This window comes from Belonocnema kinseyi, chromosome 3 (genome assembly GCF_010883055.1).
Source record: "Belonocnema kinseyi isolate 2016_QV_RU_SX_M_011 chromosome 3, B_treatae_v1, whole genome shotgun sequence".
Taxonomy (NCBI): domain Eukaryota; kingdom Metazoa; phylum Arthropoda; class Insecta; order Hymenoptera; family Cynipidae; genus Belonocnema; species Belonocnema kinseyi.
Window position 1 is genome coordinate 115,647,933 of NC_046659.1, and position 16,330 is coordinate 115,664,262.

Consider the following 16,330-nt stretch of genomic DNA (forward strand, 5'->3'; position numbering starts at 1 on the left):
GTTTAAGTATAGAGGTGATTTAATTTTTTCAATATTAACGATCTGAGGTCTCACAGACCGCTGTCTTTTCAAGTGCGATTTCTTTTAGGACATTCAGGTTGACTATATGTGAATCATATTTAGTTGGTTAGAATAATTAGAAAAAATGTTATTGTGTTATATACAACTTAATAAAAAAAATTAATTTTTTGGCTATTGGAAATGTTGATCTGTTTAAAATTAATAGATTTTTGAGCAAATTTGAGAGAAATGAATATTTTATTACCATTAATTAAGAATAGAGACTTTTAGGGATTTTTAAAACAATTTTTAGAAATAAATTCACAGATTAGCGACTTTTCTATAAGTGGACTTAATTTTAGTTGACGGAATCAACCAGTTATCTCTTTTTCAATAACTTCTTACTGTAATACTTTGCTAGTTAACAACAGTTGTATATTATTTAAACAATTGTTATTAAATCATTCACAGTTCGACCATTTTGCAATAAATAGGCTCAAATTTTGTTTGCGGAATCCACTAGAAATGTCTTACGGATGACTTCGTGCTATTATAATTTGTAAATTGACAACAATTATTCATTATTTAAACCATTTTTATAAACAAATTCACAGTTCAAATGTGCTTAATTTTTGTACACGCAATCAACTAAGATTGTCTTTCTGATGACTCTTTCCTGTGATGCTTTGCTAATTGACAACAATTATTTATTCTTACAACAATTGTTATAAACAAATGCCTGTGAAACAGGGAAGTTAAACTCTATACAAAACTTAGAACCGTCCATTGTGACTGTGAATTTCGTTGAAAATATTGCTCCAATAAAGAATAATTGTTATTTATTAATAATTGTCAATTTGCAAAGTATCATAGTAAAAAGTTATCCGAAAGACATACCTAGTTTAGATCACAGTAACAATTTCTAAAATTATTACACCCAAATGAAAATTATTCCCATTTCGTTTTGACACTATTTTAAGATTTTTAATAAATCTAGTCGTCTTAAAAGAAATGGCACTTGACAAAAATTAAAAAAAATTTGGTTGTTTGATAACAAAATTATAAACAATTTACAAAAATCTAATCACACCAAATATTAAAAAAAAGCTTTTAATATAAAAAAATTTTGGCGTACAGTAACCAAAAATCAAAATATATTGTTTTTATGTTTAGTGGTTTAAATAATAAAAAAATTAATATATTTTTTCACAGGATCACTGCGCAAGCCGTACAAACATCAATAGTTCTGATAAAATATATTGAAAAAATCAGTGTGAATAATCTATTCTGTCTTTACTAGTTCTGAAATTGATTAAGGCTTTGATATAAAAACAGTCAAGTAGTTTATAAAAATTTTAACTTGTCCTTCGTGCATGTGTATTTTTTTTTAAAGTGGATTTTTCCCATAGGGTTGCACTGGAGCACAATCGTATAGAACTGCATTAGGAGCTTCTAAAAAATACGTTGTTAAATAAATTGTATTTTGTCTGTTCACAAGTTGATACATTTCGCAAATTTTCTCCTCGTTTTCCCCTCGTTTTACAGAAAATTAAACTTCTTGGTTCCCAGTTCATTTGAGCGGAAAATTTATTTTCTTTGATAAATATTATACTATTTTATGGAAAATCCTTCATTCTAGACTATAATTATTTATTTTTTTTAAATATAATTATTCAATTTTTTTAGATGTATTTCTTCAAGTTCAAAATTTAATAAATGGGTTGAAAATTTACCTTTGTTACTTGAAAATTTACCTATTTAACTTAACATTTTTTGTTGGTATTTAAAATGCTTGGTTGAAAATTCATATTTTTGGTAGAAAATTAATCTTCTTGATTGTAAATTCATTTTTTGTTAGAAATTCAAAAATATTGATAAAAGTTGAACTACATTGTTAAAACGCAATTTGTTGAAATTTGTTTAGGATAAAATTTAACAATTTTATTTTAAATTCGCTTTTTCTTTTGCTAAAAAATTATTTTCCTAAAAGGGAAAGTGTAACTACCCCATTTTTTTTTAATATCTTTTTTAAGCTAAAATTTTATTTTTCCGTTTCAAAAATTAAGTTTTACATACAACATTTCACTATTTAGTTTTTCATTAAAAAATTATATTTTTTAGTAGAAAATTCATGATTTTTAGTAATTAATCTTTTTGGATTGAAAATTAACTTTGTATTGCAAAATTCAACTTTTTAAGTAGAATATTAATCTTGTTCGTTTAACATTTATATTTTTGGTTAAAAATTCAACTATTTGTTATGAATTACTTTTCAGTAGTTGAATTTCACTGATCAGGAATTTGTTTATTTTGTTTAAAATCAATTTTTTATACTAAAAATTTAAATTTTTTATTTGAAGCATCAATTAATTGATTTAAAGTTAAAATTCTTTGTTTAATTCGTTTTTTGTTAAGAATCACAGTATTTGTTATGAAATTTTATCTTTTATTGTTTTGTGTGTTTTTTTTAAGTGAATTTTTTCAATAGGGTTGAACTAAAGCACAATTGTAAAAATAAGTTGTTAAATAAATTGTATTTCTTCTGTTCACAAGTTTATACATTTCGCAACGTTTCTCCTAGTCGAACATTCATCTCTTTTACTGAAAATTTAACTATTCCATTTTTTATTCAAAAAGTTATTTTCTTGTTAAAAATCAGCTAATTGGTTAAAAATTCATGTATTTTAATGAAATAATGCTTTTCTAGAAAATTAATTATCCTGGTTCCAAATTCGTTTTAGCTAAAAATTGATCTTCTTAGGTAAACATTGAACTATTTTATTAAAAATCCTTCCTATTAGACAAAATTAATTTTTTCTGGAAATATGATTATTCCAATCATTTTAACTTATCTCTTTAAGTTGAAAATTTAACTAATTGATTTCAAATTTACCTTGTTTAGTCGAAAATTTACCTATTTAACTTAAATTTTTTTATTGGAATTTAAGATGCTTGGTTGAAAATTTATGTTCTTGCTACAAAATAAATTAATTTTCTTTTCGAAAATTCAAAAATATTGTTAAAATTTAAACTACCTTGTTAAAACTTCATTTTTAGAATTTCTTTGGGGTAAAATTTAAGCATTTTATTTAAAATTCGTTTTTTGCTTCAAATTGTTTTCTATATCTTGTTCTTTGAATATTCATCTTTTTAATTTAAGATTTGTCAAAAATCTTGTCATCATCTTGTCAAAAATTTCTCTCTCTTAATTGAGTTTAAATGGTCAGGAATTTGTTTATTTTGTTTAAAATAAATTTTTTATACTAAAAATTTAACATTCATTTTTAGTTGAAAATTTATCATTTTTAATTGAAGTTTCAAATAATTGTTTCAAAATTAAAATTCTTTGTCATTAAAGATTCATCTTTTAGCTGAAGTGATGATTGAAAAATTTAATTATTTTTTTTAAATTTTAGCTATTTCATTGAAAATCAATTTTAATTTGTAAAAATTAACTTTCTTATGGAAAATTCAACTATTCTAGGTTTGGCAGAAAATTAAGGTGTTTTAATCATTAGTTTTTTGTTTTTGCTTCAAAATTTATCTCCTTCCATACACCTTTAATCTTTTTTGGTTAGAAATTCACCTGTTTTATAAAATTATTATCAATTCGTTCCTTTTTTTTTGAAAATTTATATTTTCCTCTGCAGATATAGCTATTCGATTGTTTTTGTAAAATAATATTTTGCTTTTAAAAACTCATGTCTTTTGTTGAAAATTTGTCTTGAATAAGATCCTGAAATAACGAACTACGTATTTTATTTAATAACAAAAATGAAGAATTTGAAGTTAATGAAAATTTTAACCGAAAAAAGAAATCTACAAGTTAAATGTCTAATCTATTCAACACAGAGATTATTCGAATTATTTACAAATTTAATCGCTAAAGATTGGGTCACTATAAATAACGAAAAGAGGATAGAATTGATTGAATTTTTCTTCATAATCATGTGACGCGACTTGAAAAAATCGATTTGGGTTTAATTTATTTTCCCTGGTACATCTTCCCTCAGTAAAGTAAAATCGATTAGATGGTTATTGCTCGAGAAAACCTGACATCCACTCGTAATAACCTGCCCGACCCCTGACTGTTTGATGGACAGAAATCTAAAAACGTTCTCGATTTATTTCTTATTACATTTTTTCTTTAGACTTCTAAAAAAAATATCATTTATGAGTTGAAGTTTTTGGGACAGACAAAATAATCAGCCTGGACGATTTGTAATCATAAAATAATTAATTTATTAATCTATTAAAATATACCTTCCATTATTTATAACTCTTTTGTAATTTTTCTTTGTTCGATTAAAATAAAATGGATACGGAAATTAATTTTTAGAAATTCTAGTTTATTTAGTCTTTAAGTCCTGAGCTTCAAACTATCGAAATTTCTGATTTTTTATTTTTTAAGACAAATATTTCCAAATTTTGTCATTTTAGTTTGTATAATATATTGGTTGAAGATTTTAATTTCGAAATTATTCAAAATCGAATAATTTCAAATTCTATTATTAAAAATTGACAAATTCCAGTTGTAATCATTCTATTTTAAAGCATGATTCTTTCAATTCGAATTTAATATTGTTAAGAACAAATTTTATAATAAATTAAAAGGGGTTTCAATTTAGCATTTTGATTTAGTCAACATAAAATATCAAATTTCAGCTTATATATATTATTCTGATTGGGTTCTTAATTTTTAATCAAATTTAATGTTTCAAAACTGTATTGTTTAAAATATATCACGTTCAAATTGTAACATTTAAATTTGAACTTGTTAATGGATAAACGGGTTTGAATTGTTAATAATAAAAATGTAAGCTTCAATAGTTAAATATGTTTATGTCAAAATTGTTTTTAATCAAGTAATTTTAAATTAAATGACTAAAAAATAAATAATTTTTAACCTAAAAAATGAATTATTACCCATTTAGTCAAAATTTCAAATATAAAAGATAATTCTACTATAAAACCTTAAATATTTAAATTTTCATATAAAAATTTTTATTCAAATTTATATTGATAATAATAATAATAATACCCGAGTATTACCGAGTATCCGAGTAAAAGTTTAATAAAACACTATAATAATAACTTCCAAAGATATACTTAAATATTCATCTAAAGAGATACATTTTTAACTATAATGATAAATTTTCAATAATAATACTCAAATGATCTGTAAAAAAATTAATTTACAAAAAAAATAATTTTTGCTTAAAAATAGTATAACTTTCAAATAAAACAAGTGTCACATAGTTTTTGTGAATTCTCTTTCGTTAAAGCTCCTTCAGATTTAACTAACACATGATAATCAAGTATCTCCTGCTTCGCAGTCAATTTCAATCCACAGAAAACTTTTTTACGTAAACTTTAACTCTATTATATAAAAAGTTTATTATATTAATTTATGTATCTTGGCCTGGAACTGCTTATTCAAATATTTCCAAATAATATACAAATTTTATTTTTTATGATGACTTAAGTATTTGTTCTTTATTTTCTACTCAATTTTATTCTCAACCACCCTTAAAATTTATTGTCGTGTTTTAATTATTACAAAAAGTTTCCCATCCTGAAAAAAATGTTATTAGTTAACATTTTATTGTATCTTTCCTCGTTCTTCCAAAAACTTAATTTATTTATTTTCAATGTTCTTTCTTACGACTTAAATAAGCAATACGTATCATATAGAAAAATGATAAAAATCAAATTTGTAGATCTTTTCTGGGTTAGAGTTTTTTGTCTATTTATTTTTTTATAGCATGTGTAGTTTGTACAAAAATTAAATTTTTTTGTTAGTGATGTTATTTTTACGATTAAAGCAAAAACTGTATGCCAAGTTCTTTATTAATTCCATAAATAAAGCTAACTAATTGCTTAATAAAAATACATAACCTTATTTTGGACGATGTATAGTAATTAGAAACAGGTCAAACAAAATGAAAAAGAATAGTTTTTGTTTGATAGAAAAATGGAATGATGTTAAAGAAAATTTTTTTTTTTTCAAATTAATTAATCAACGGACTGTGAATAAATGATCCATTTTCAGGGTCCTTATGTGATATTCTTTAATCGAATTCTATTATTTTTTAATTTTCTTAAACTTTATTCTTTTTTTTCCGCCGAACATGGAAATTTCACAATATAAAAAAGTTTCGTCTTATATGAAAGATTAAAAAAATCAAGAACATCTACTATGGTCATTAGTTCATTTTATTTATGACAATTGTCTTAAAAAATAAAACATGAGAGCTTGCGATTAATTTACAATACTACTAATTATAATAAAGCAAGACTATTTCAATTTTTCTTTGGTTTAAATACTGCAATTTTATTCATTTTAACTTATAATGTAACTGAGAACAGGGCTTTAGTACCCTGACCTAGATCGACTTAACAAAAATGCATTATTCAGACAATATCACAATTTAAATAGGCCTACATTTACCTTAACTTTTAATTAAAACAAATTTTAATATATTCAAATTAAAACTTCCGGCACAATATATACATTTTTCTAATTATGAGCCTGCACGACATTAGCACTGAATAACAATACTGTGATTAAGAACCTGACCACCCCCCTTCAGGAGAAGGATCATTTACCATCGGAGGCTTCGGTCTACGTTTGCACTCATGATCATCTGAAATTAAAAATGTTAAGTATTTAATTATTTGTTACTAATAATTTAGAACGTATTTCATTTATTTATTAAAAATATCATTAAGGTAAGACAGTATTGAATATTATGAAAAAAAATGTTTAAGGGTTTAGATGCACCTTCGAATTTCAAGCATTATACAGTCAATGAGGGAACATTCACACATTACACATATTACTTGATACTTCCAACTTTTTGGTTCAGAATTTTTGAATTTCGCTAAAAAATTCTTTTTTTTTTAGGTACAAAATTTAACTTTTTCTTTGAAAATTAATCTCTTGAGATTGAAAATTCAACTGTTTGGTTAATAATTCTGGAAGTTTGTTAAAAATTCGTCTTTTTAATATTAATATATTAACTTTTTTTAAATTTCATATTATGGTTGGATAAATAAACGGCATTGTATAGAAAATTTGTCCTTTTGTGTTTAAAGTTTAATAAATTAGTAAAGAAAATCCAGTGTTTGGTAGAAAATTTGTTTTTTTTTCATAATTTAATATTATTTTCTTGATACTAAAAGTTTAGTTGTTCCGTTTTTAATTTAAACCTTCCCTTTCTTAATTTAAAAATTCATTAATATCCGAATTAACTGTCGGATGAAGATTTATTACGCATATTTTAACAACTAATAATCACTTTTTTATTTTAATTATTAATTTATTACCGAGCTTTATAGTTAACTACACACGACCATGTGCTGAATTATAAACTTTGATAATAGATAAACGATTTAAATAAAAAAGTGATTTACAGTCTTAGTATTGACACCTGCCTAATATAATTTGATGCGACAATTAATCCGGGTATTATTATTATTATAATTATTAAATGTTTGAACTAAGAAAGGTCTAGTTTTAAACAGAAATGGAATAGTCAATCTTTGATTGAAAAAATAATCATTTTAAATTATAAAACTAAACGAAATTTCTTCAAACTAGTTGATTTACTTCATTCATTGTTGAGATTTTATGACCAAATAACGAATTTTTGATATAATACCACTGAATTTTTTTTATGAAAATCTGAAATTTGAATTAAAAACGTTCATTTTTTGACAAAAAAATACGAATATCCAAAAAAATACAGGAAATTGCCAACAAAAAGTTTCATTTTCAACTAAGAAATGAGTTTTTAAACAAAAAGATTAATTTATCACAAAAGAAATTGAGAAAAGATTATTATTAATATAATATTACATTAAAAACAAAAAAAAAATAATTTTCGAACAAAAGAAAAGAATTCGTTGAATAATTTGAGAATTCTCAAGCAAAAGGTTTAATTTTCAATTAAAAAATATTAATTCTTAACAAAAAGTCCAATTTTGTACCGAAAAAAGCGAATTTATTAACAAAATTCGAGAATTCTGATCCAAGAAGTTAAATTTTTAAGAAAGATATAATAAATGGATTCAGTTTTTAAGAAAGTAGTTCAACTTTAAAACCTAGTTACTTAATTTTTAAAAAATCGAATTTTTTTACAAAATTATAGAATTTAAAACCAAAGGTTAAACTTTCAACTAAAATCGGTAAATATTCAAACCATAACATTGATTTGGTACAAAAAAGGACGAAGTTTCAATGAAATTCAAGTTTTCTTAACCGAGCAGTTAAATTTTTAAGAAGTTGATCAATTTCATTCGTTTTTAAGTAAGTTGTTTAACTTTAAAACCAGGTTGTTTTATTTTCAACAGAAAAAAAACGAATTTTCTACTAAATTCCAGAATTTTAACAAAAATGTTGAATTTTGAGCTAAAATGGATAAATTTCATTACAAAAATTTAATTTACTTCCAAAAAGGACGATTTTTTAAAATAATTTGAACATTTTTAATGAGATTGTTAATTTTTTAACTAAAAAATATAAATTTTTAAAGAGAATATTGAATTTTTTATCGAAAAAAACAAAACACATTTGATAACAAAGTCTCAGAATCCTAAACGAAAAAGTTGAATTTTTAACTAAAACATATTAATTTACTGTGCAAAAAGATACATTTTTAATTATATTCAAGAATTTTTAACCAAAAAGTTAAATTCGTAAATATATGTTAGTGATACGTTCAAATTTAACATGATGATAAAATTAAAATTAAACCAGTTTTTTGCACATTTCGGGACGGTGGGCTAACCCCCCCCCCCCAAACTTGCGTACGCGCCTGATATATGTGTAGAGTTACTTCGGCTGGCCCCCCCCCCCCCTCCACCTCTGCCTAGTCCCAAACGTAATTTGTGTGTGACACCCCCACCCTGAAGTAGCGACGTAGTTCATGGACGACTCTTCATAGGAATGTACACTTTACTCCTTAACCAGGCATTAATGGCAGCGCGGCACTTTTGAGAAGGGGTTTCCGAAATTCGAGTGCGCACGAGAACCTGGAAGTGTCAGTGGTGGGGGAACCCCTTTCCAAGAAAAGTTATTTCTCTACAAGCGCGGTCGCAGCACTATTGAGAAGCTGGACGGTATTTCAACAACTTGAAAAAATTTGTTTTACAGTTAAATTATTAATTGCTCAAAATTTGACTTACGACAGTAATGGGAGCAGCAGTTATGATCAAAGTTACAGCCTCTACCAAGCCGTTTGAGGCCGAAACAGGCTGAGACGTCAGAAGCTGTCCCTCTATCGAAAAGAACAATACTCAATATAGCGAAGATTGCTAAGATTTGATGATTCATGATTATTGATAACTGAGAACTGCTGCTTGAAGTACGTCTTATATACAAATTTAGGAGTGGGTCACTACGGTTATTTTTTTAGTTCATTGCTTCTCTTTCCACGAATTTCTTATCTAAGCTAATGATATATATGTTTACCATTTTTAACAACCTGTGGCGTCATTTATACATTACATGTATTTGTTTACAGTTTTCAGGTATATCGTGATAATAAGATGACAATATTATCAAACTTGAAAATTCCGTAACCTATATATCATCATAACATGTTTACAATTCATTGCATGATTAACATAAAACATTTGTTTGTATTCATAGCGCGGCATCTATTGACGGCAGAAGGTTCATGTTTATTTAGTTTCATCAGAATCTTCTTGATTATTATGATTATTAATGATATTTATGGTATTTAATTATTTTATCAGTAGAATGGAAGCTTCTAATGTGTCCCCTTAAGGATTTATATTTTTCTTGCATCTTCTTCTCTATTCCTTTACACGCCCCCCATACACTTAATTGGTGGTGGAAAGGGGACCTACAGTTTAAGGTGGGTTCCGAACCACCAAGAGCAACAGCTTTAAGTAGTTAAAGAAAAAAAGTTTTTCTCTAGAGGTACGGGTCAATCACGTAATAAAATTTCACATTATTATCAGGAAATAATTAAATATAGAAAAATTTTATAAATAATAATTCTAAAATAAATTAACTAATTTAAATATATTTAGCTTACGTGTGAGTCGCACATTGGAAAGAAATCAACTTTTTTGGTTCAGAATAACGTACTGTCCACAAGTATTGACAGATTTGGACAAAAAAAAATTGAAAGAAGAGTTTATTAGATTTCTAAGATATTCGCCAAGCTTGCGTCTCAATTTAGGCTTTACATTTTTTTATAAATAAAAGTGAAAAAAATCGCCATTTTTTATATTTGAAGTTCCTATTGTTTAAAGTTTATTAAAATTCGAATTTTCGGTTAAGACTTAAACAACCAGATTTTAAAGGTGAAACATTTTCTTAAAAATTAAAAAAAATTGGTTATCTTTTTTGAAAAATTTAACTTTTTTGTTGAGAATATTAGAGGAAGAAGTTCATGGAGAGGGAGAGGGGGAGGGTGTGCAAATGATGGCTACAAAGATAGGAGGGGTGATGTATGAGTTTGTTACTGTGTAGAATAAGGATGGAATGGAAAGGATTGAAGTAAGGGTAGAAAACTTACTAGGAGAGAGATATGAGGGTATGGCGATAATAGGGGGACACTTTAATCAGAAAATTGGGCGGGACGAGGGCCTGTACCAGGAAGGGTAGAGCTTTGAAAGAAAATCGAAGGATAAAATAATAAGTAAAGAGGGGGAGATTCTAAGAGACTGGATGGAGGATAGAGGGTGAGCGGTGGCGAATGGTAGTGTAAAAGGGGACGAAGAGGGAAAATACACGTATGTGAGTAAGCGGGGTGTACCGGTGATAGACTTCGTGATTATGAATATACAAGGGTTTGAGGAGATAGCGAAATTCGCAGTGAAAGGAAGGGTGGAATCAGACCATCAGCTATTGAGTATATGGATACAAGGGGTAACTGGCGAAAGGCAGGGTGAGGAAGAAGTTGTCAGGAGTAGTTGGGCAACGTAAGCTTTGAGGGGGAGTTCGTCGACGAGATATGGGAGTATCTACAAGAGAAAGTGAAAGGCTCTGTGCAAAAGAAGGTATTTAGAAAAAAGAAGAAAGAAATGGTAAAAACGTAGCGGGATAGGGAATGCAAAATGAGGAAGAGAAAGGTAAAAAGAAAGTACAGAAAGTGGAAGGAAGGAACCGCGAAATGGGAGGAGTACGTAGAAATCAGGCAGGATTTCAGGGCCATGTGTAAGAAGAAAGAGCAGGGAAAAGAAAAAGATCTGCAAGAGAAGTTGAGAAGTGTTAAGACAGAATTTATTTCAGGGGTCAGATACTCGAAAGAGACATGAGGGGATCAGAAGAAACAGAGAGGTAGATGAAGAGGAGCTGAACGACGAGGAGATAAAAAAGCAGATAGAGAAGTTGAAAAAATCAAAGGCAGCAGGGATTTACAGGGTAGAGAACGAAGCGTCGCTGTTTGGAACACAAGAGGTAAGGCAGAGGCTGGAGGGGATAGTAAAAAAGTATGAAGGGGGTAGGGATTCCCAAAAGCGTGGAGAGAGGGGTTGATCGTATAACTGTATAAGAAAGGGGATAGGGATAGGCAGAAAAATTATGGAAGAATTACGCTCATGAATACTGCGTACAAAATATACGCGATTGGTGATAGGCTGCGAAAGGATGTTGAGGGGAAGGGAATATTGCCGGAGATGCAGGCGGGCTTTAGAGAGAAAAGGAGAACTATTGACAATATTTACGTCTTGCAACACGTGGTGGATAGAAAATTAACCGTAAATGGTGCCAAAGTGTACGTATTTTGCTAGGTTTAAGGAGCGCATTCCCGTGATTGGATAGAGGGAGGTTGTAAGATGCAATGGAAGAGAGGAGGGTAAAGAGGGGCCTGATGGAAAGGGTAAGAGAGATATATGAGGAGACGAAAGATAGGCTGAGAGGAGGAGAGGAAATCTCTGAGGGATTCTGGATGAACAGGGGTTGAAAAAGGGTGCCCGCTTAACTTAATGTTTTTTGCAATTTTGATCGCGGATATGGAAAGTAATCTAGCGGCCGGAGTGGTAGGAGGATTTAGGGTAGGAGGAGTCAGGATATGGTCACTCGCATATGCAGATGACATAGTCCGGTTGGCAATGAACAAAGAGGCTTTAAAGGAGACGATGAAGAGGTTGAGACGTTATTTGTACAAGAATAGGTTAGAATTAAATACAGACAAGTTAGAGGTTATGATGTACAGAAAAAGAGATGGGAGAGATGGGGGAGGGGAGTGCAAGTGGAAGGGAAAAGTGGTACAGGAGGTGAAAGAGTCTGTGTACCTGGTTTTCCTGTTTCGAATAAATGGGGGATTGGATAGTCATATAAAAGAGAGAGTGAGAAGGGCAAATGTGGTGATGAGGCAAGTGTGGGGGCTGGGGAAGAGATTGTTCGCAGATGGTTTTAAAAGAATAATGAAACTGTTTGATTCGCTAATGATGAGTGTCTTATTTTACGGAGTGGAGGTGTGGGGTTGGAAGGTAAGTGAGGAGGTGTATAGGGTACAGGAGAGGTATGTAAAGTGGATACTGGGTTTGGCAAGAAATACGCCGAACTATATTGTCAGGAGGGAGACAGCAAGAACGAGTTTAGGGATTATAAGAGGGAATCGAGCGTATAAATATGAGGAGACATTTTTGGAAGAGGGAAGAAGTAAATTGGTTAGGGAGTGTTGGTGGGAGAAGGAGAATAGACGTAGTGGTGCAAAGATGGAAGTGGAAAGGAAAAGGTATTTTAGAACGAATAGATTGCACATGGATGAAGTAAGCAGAATGCTCGAGGAAGGAAGGAAGGTATATGAGTTGGTTCAAAAGAATGGCATGAAAAAAGATAAAGAAGACGGAGAGGAGAAAATAAGAGAGTCAAGGTATAACGGAAACTATGTGTGGATTATGTCAAGGGATAGAGCGCAATATTTGTGTAAGAAAGGGGAGCAAGGAAGTCAGGAACTTATAGCGAGAATGAAGTGCGGTTGCATGGAGAATTATAGTAGGTTCTGGCTTTCCAGAGAGAAGAAAATGTGTGAATTGTGCGTGAAGGGGGATGCAGAATTGGAGCATTGGTTGGAGGAATGTGAAGAGGTGGAAAGTTGGGGGATAAGCATGGAAGTATTGTTGCATTACAGGGGTGACAAAGGGGCAGTACCATGGGGGAAGGGGGTTTTGGGTAAGATAGAGAATAAGAGAAGGGTGGTGGAAGAGAAATAGAGAAGGAAAGATTGTAAATAGGAGAGGAAGTAGATGTACGAGAAATGTAAATATTGTAAATAGTAGTTAAGTATTAGGTGTTAGCCGCGGAGACAGAGGTTGGTAATGCGAGGCATAGCTACAAAAGAGCGAAATGCGCGCGAGGCAGGCGAGGCGAGACGCAGCAAGGAAGGTTAAGCTATAGGAGCGAGCGGATCAGTTATAAGTTGTAGGTGGATAGTACTTTATAAGACGTAGTTGTAAGAAAATTCTGTAAAAAAATGGAAGTGTAAGCAAGTCAATTTTTAAGACCAGCAGGCCGAAAAATAAACGTTTATCTATCTTTTTCGGTAATAAATTAATTCTTTGTTTGTAAATTAATATTTTTAGTTTAGCATTCCTAAATTTAGTTAAAAAATCTTTTTTTTTCCCACGAAATTAATTTTTTTGTTTTGATAATTTATTTCTTGGATAAAAATTAAACACCTAGGTTTTTAAGTTGTCCTACTTTCTAAACATTAAAAAAAATGTCTCGCATTCAAATTTCACTTTTTGGTAGAGAATTCTTAAATTTTATTGGAAATTCTTCTTTTTTGGGTAGCAAAATCATCGTTTTTCTTCAAAATTCATCTTCTTGGTTACGAATGTAAAAACTAAGGTTTAAACGTGAACAACTTTCTTAAAAATGCTATTTTTGGTTGACAATTCAATATTTTAGTAAAAAGTATATCTTTTTGCTTGGAAGCTGAACCATTTTGTTGAAAATTCCTTTTTTGTTGTTGAACAATTACTTTGATAATTGAAGATTCACCTATTTCATTGTTGGTCGAAATTGGTTTTTTTTTTTAGCAAAAATTTAACTCTTAAATTGAACTATATTCTTAAAAAACGTTTTTCTTGGTTGTTGAATATTTAAATTTTTGTCAAATGCCCACGTTTTTAGACGCCCTGCATTCGAAAAACAGGTTTTTCGAATGTGTCTGTCTGTACGTATGTCTGTATGTGTGTATGTATGTATGTATGTTTGTATGTATGTATGTATGTATGTATGTATGTATGTATGTATGTATGTATGTATGTATGTATGTACGTATGTATGCATGTATGTATGTATGTATGTCTGTCTGTCTGTCTGCCAGTATGTCTGTATGTATATATTTATGTATGTATTTCTGTATGCCTGTGTGTCTCTCTGTATGTCTGTCTGTCTCTATGAATTTACGTTTGTCTGTCTGTTTACCCAATAACTTTTTAAAAATCAGTCTATTAGATTAAGCTTTGGTACACTCTCTAAGTGTCCTACACTAAAGGTCAAGTTCGTTAGCGAGCAGCGAGAAAAAGTTTCATTTGTGAATGCCTTACATGATTATTATAACAACTTTTAAAGTTAAAAAATGGTAATGCTGCTCAGTAGACTACAGAAAAAGCCAAATTTTAACTAAACATTTTTTTCAGCTAAAAAAATTAATTTTTAATAAAATAATTCAATTTTAAACTTAAAAGATGAATTTTCTACCAGAAAAAGATATTTTCAGTAAAAAGTATAAATTTCCAACTAAAAAGGATAAATTGTCAAACAAAAACTATAATGGAATATTTACAGTTTCAGCGAAACAAATTAATTTTCAACTAAAAGGAACAGAATTCTAATTTTCTACATAGAAGTAGATTTTTTAACGATAAAGATTACATTTTTATCGAAAAATAGTAATTTTTTACAACGAGTGAAATAGTTAAAATAATTTGTCAACTACAATTAAAAGAACAAACAAAAGAAACGAATTTTCACAAAATAATTAAACCTTTACTACAGAAATAAATTTTCAACCAAGAAGAAGAAGATTCAGCTAATGAGATTACTGCTTTTACAAAAAGAGGGATTTTCAACACACAATTGAATTCGCACCTAAATCCTACAACTTTTCGACTAAAAATATAATAATTACATTTTCGGTAATAATCTTAATTTTGAATAAAATTAAAGTAAATATTCAACAAAATAGTATAATTTGAAACCAAGAGGAATAAATTTCTACCAGAAAAGATAAATTGTCGAAAACATTGAAAGCCATATTTACATTTCAAATAATTAAATCTAAGTAAAAAAAAATATTTAATTTTCAACTAAAAAGATAAATTGTCTGCCTAAATAGACAAATTTTAAACGAAGTACATGACATTCTATCGCAAATTCAAATTTTAAATAAAATACAGAAATTTCAAACTGAATATTTGAATTTCAAATTGAAACAGATAAGTTTTCAACTAGTCATGTACGATTTTAATTTTCAGTTAAAACAATAAATTAATTTCCACTTCCAACTGAAGAGTTGAATTTTTAACCAAAAAGAATAATTTTTCAACAAAAACTTCAAAGCATTAGACCGGCAATCTGAATAACCTGGGCTCATATACCACAGGAGCTAGCCCGAGTAAAAATGCTTCGACTTGAGTTCGACTTGGTTATGTCGAGTTCGTCGTCCACTACCATACAAGATCCATCTTACACACTTATCCACACTCAAATGTCCCTCTTCCTCTCCTGTACATCTCTCTAAGACATGTGCCCATGACTCCATCTCGTATCCACATACTCTACATAAATTCTCCTCTTCATCTATCCAAAATCTGCATGCTCTCACTCCTTCTCCCATTCTAAACTGTACAACCCTACTCTGTTTTTCTTCTCTTTTTAATTTTTGCAGATATTGCGGTCCCGTCAACCTTCTGACCATCATATACGAGGGTAGTTCAATAAGTCCTTAGAATGACCAACATATGGCGCGCGAATCGCTCCAAATCATCTGTTTTCAGTCAGCACCACTCCCGACTAGATATATGGTGCAGTCACAGTCCACATCTTCTGAGTTTACGTGTTTTTATAACCAATTGAAAAAAAAAATTGTTTGTTAAGAAAAATGAAAAAAAAACGAGTTCAGAGCGGTAATCAAACATTTTCATTTAAAGGGTTTAACTCCATATGAGATAAAAAATGAATTGGACTCAGTTCATGGCACATCTGCCCCTGCCTTAGCAACCGTTTATAACTGGATAAATGAATTTAAGCGTCGTCGTACATCAATAAGTGACGAACCACGTTCAGGAAGGCCCGTAGAAGCAAGTACTCCCGAAATCATCAATAAAATCCACGATA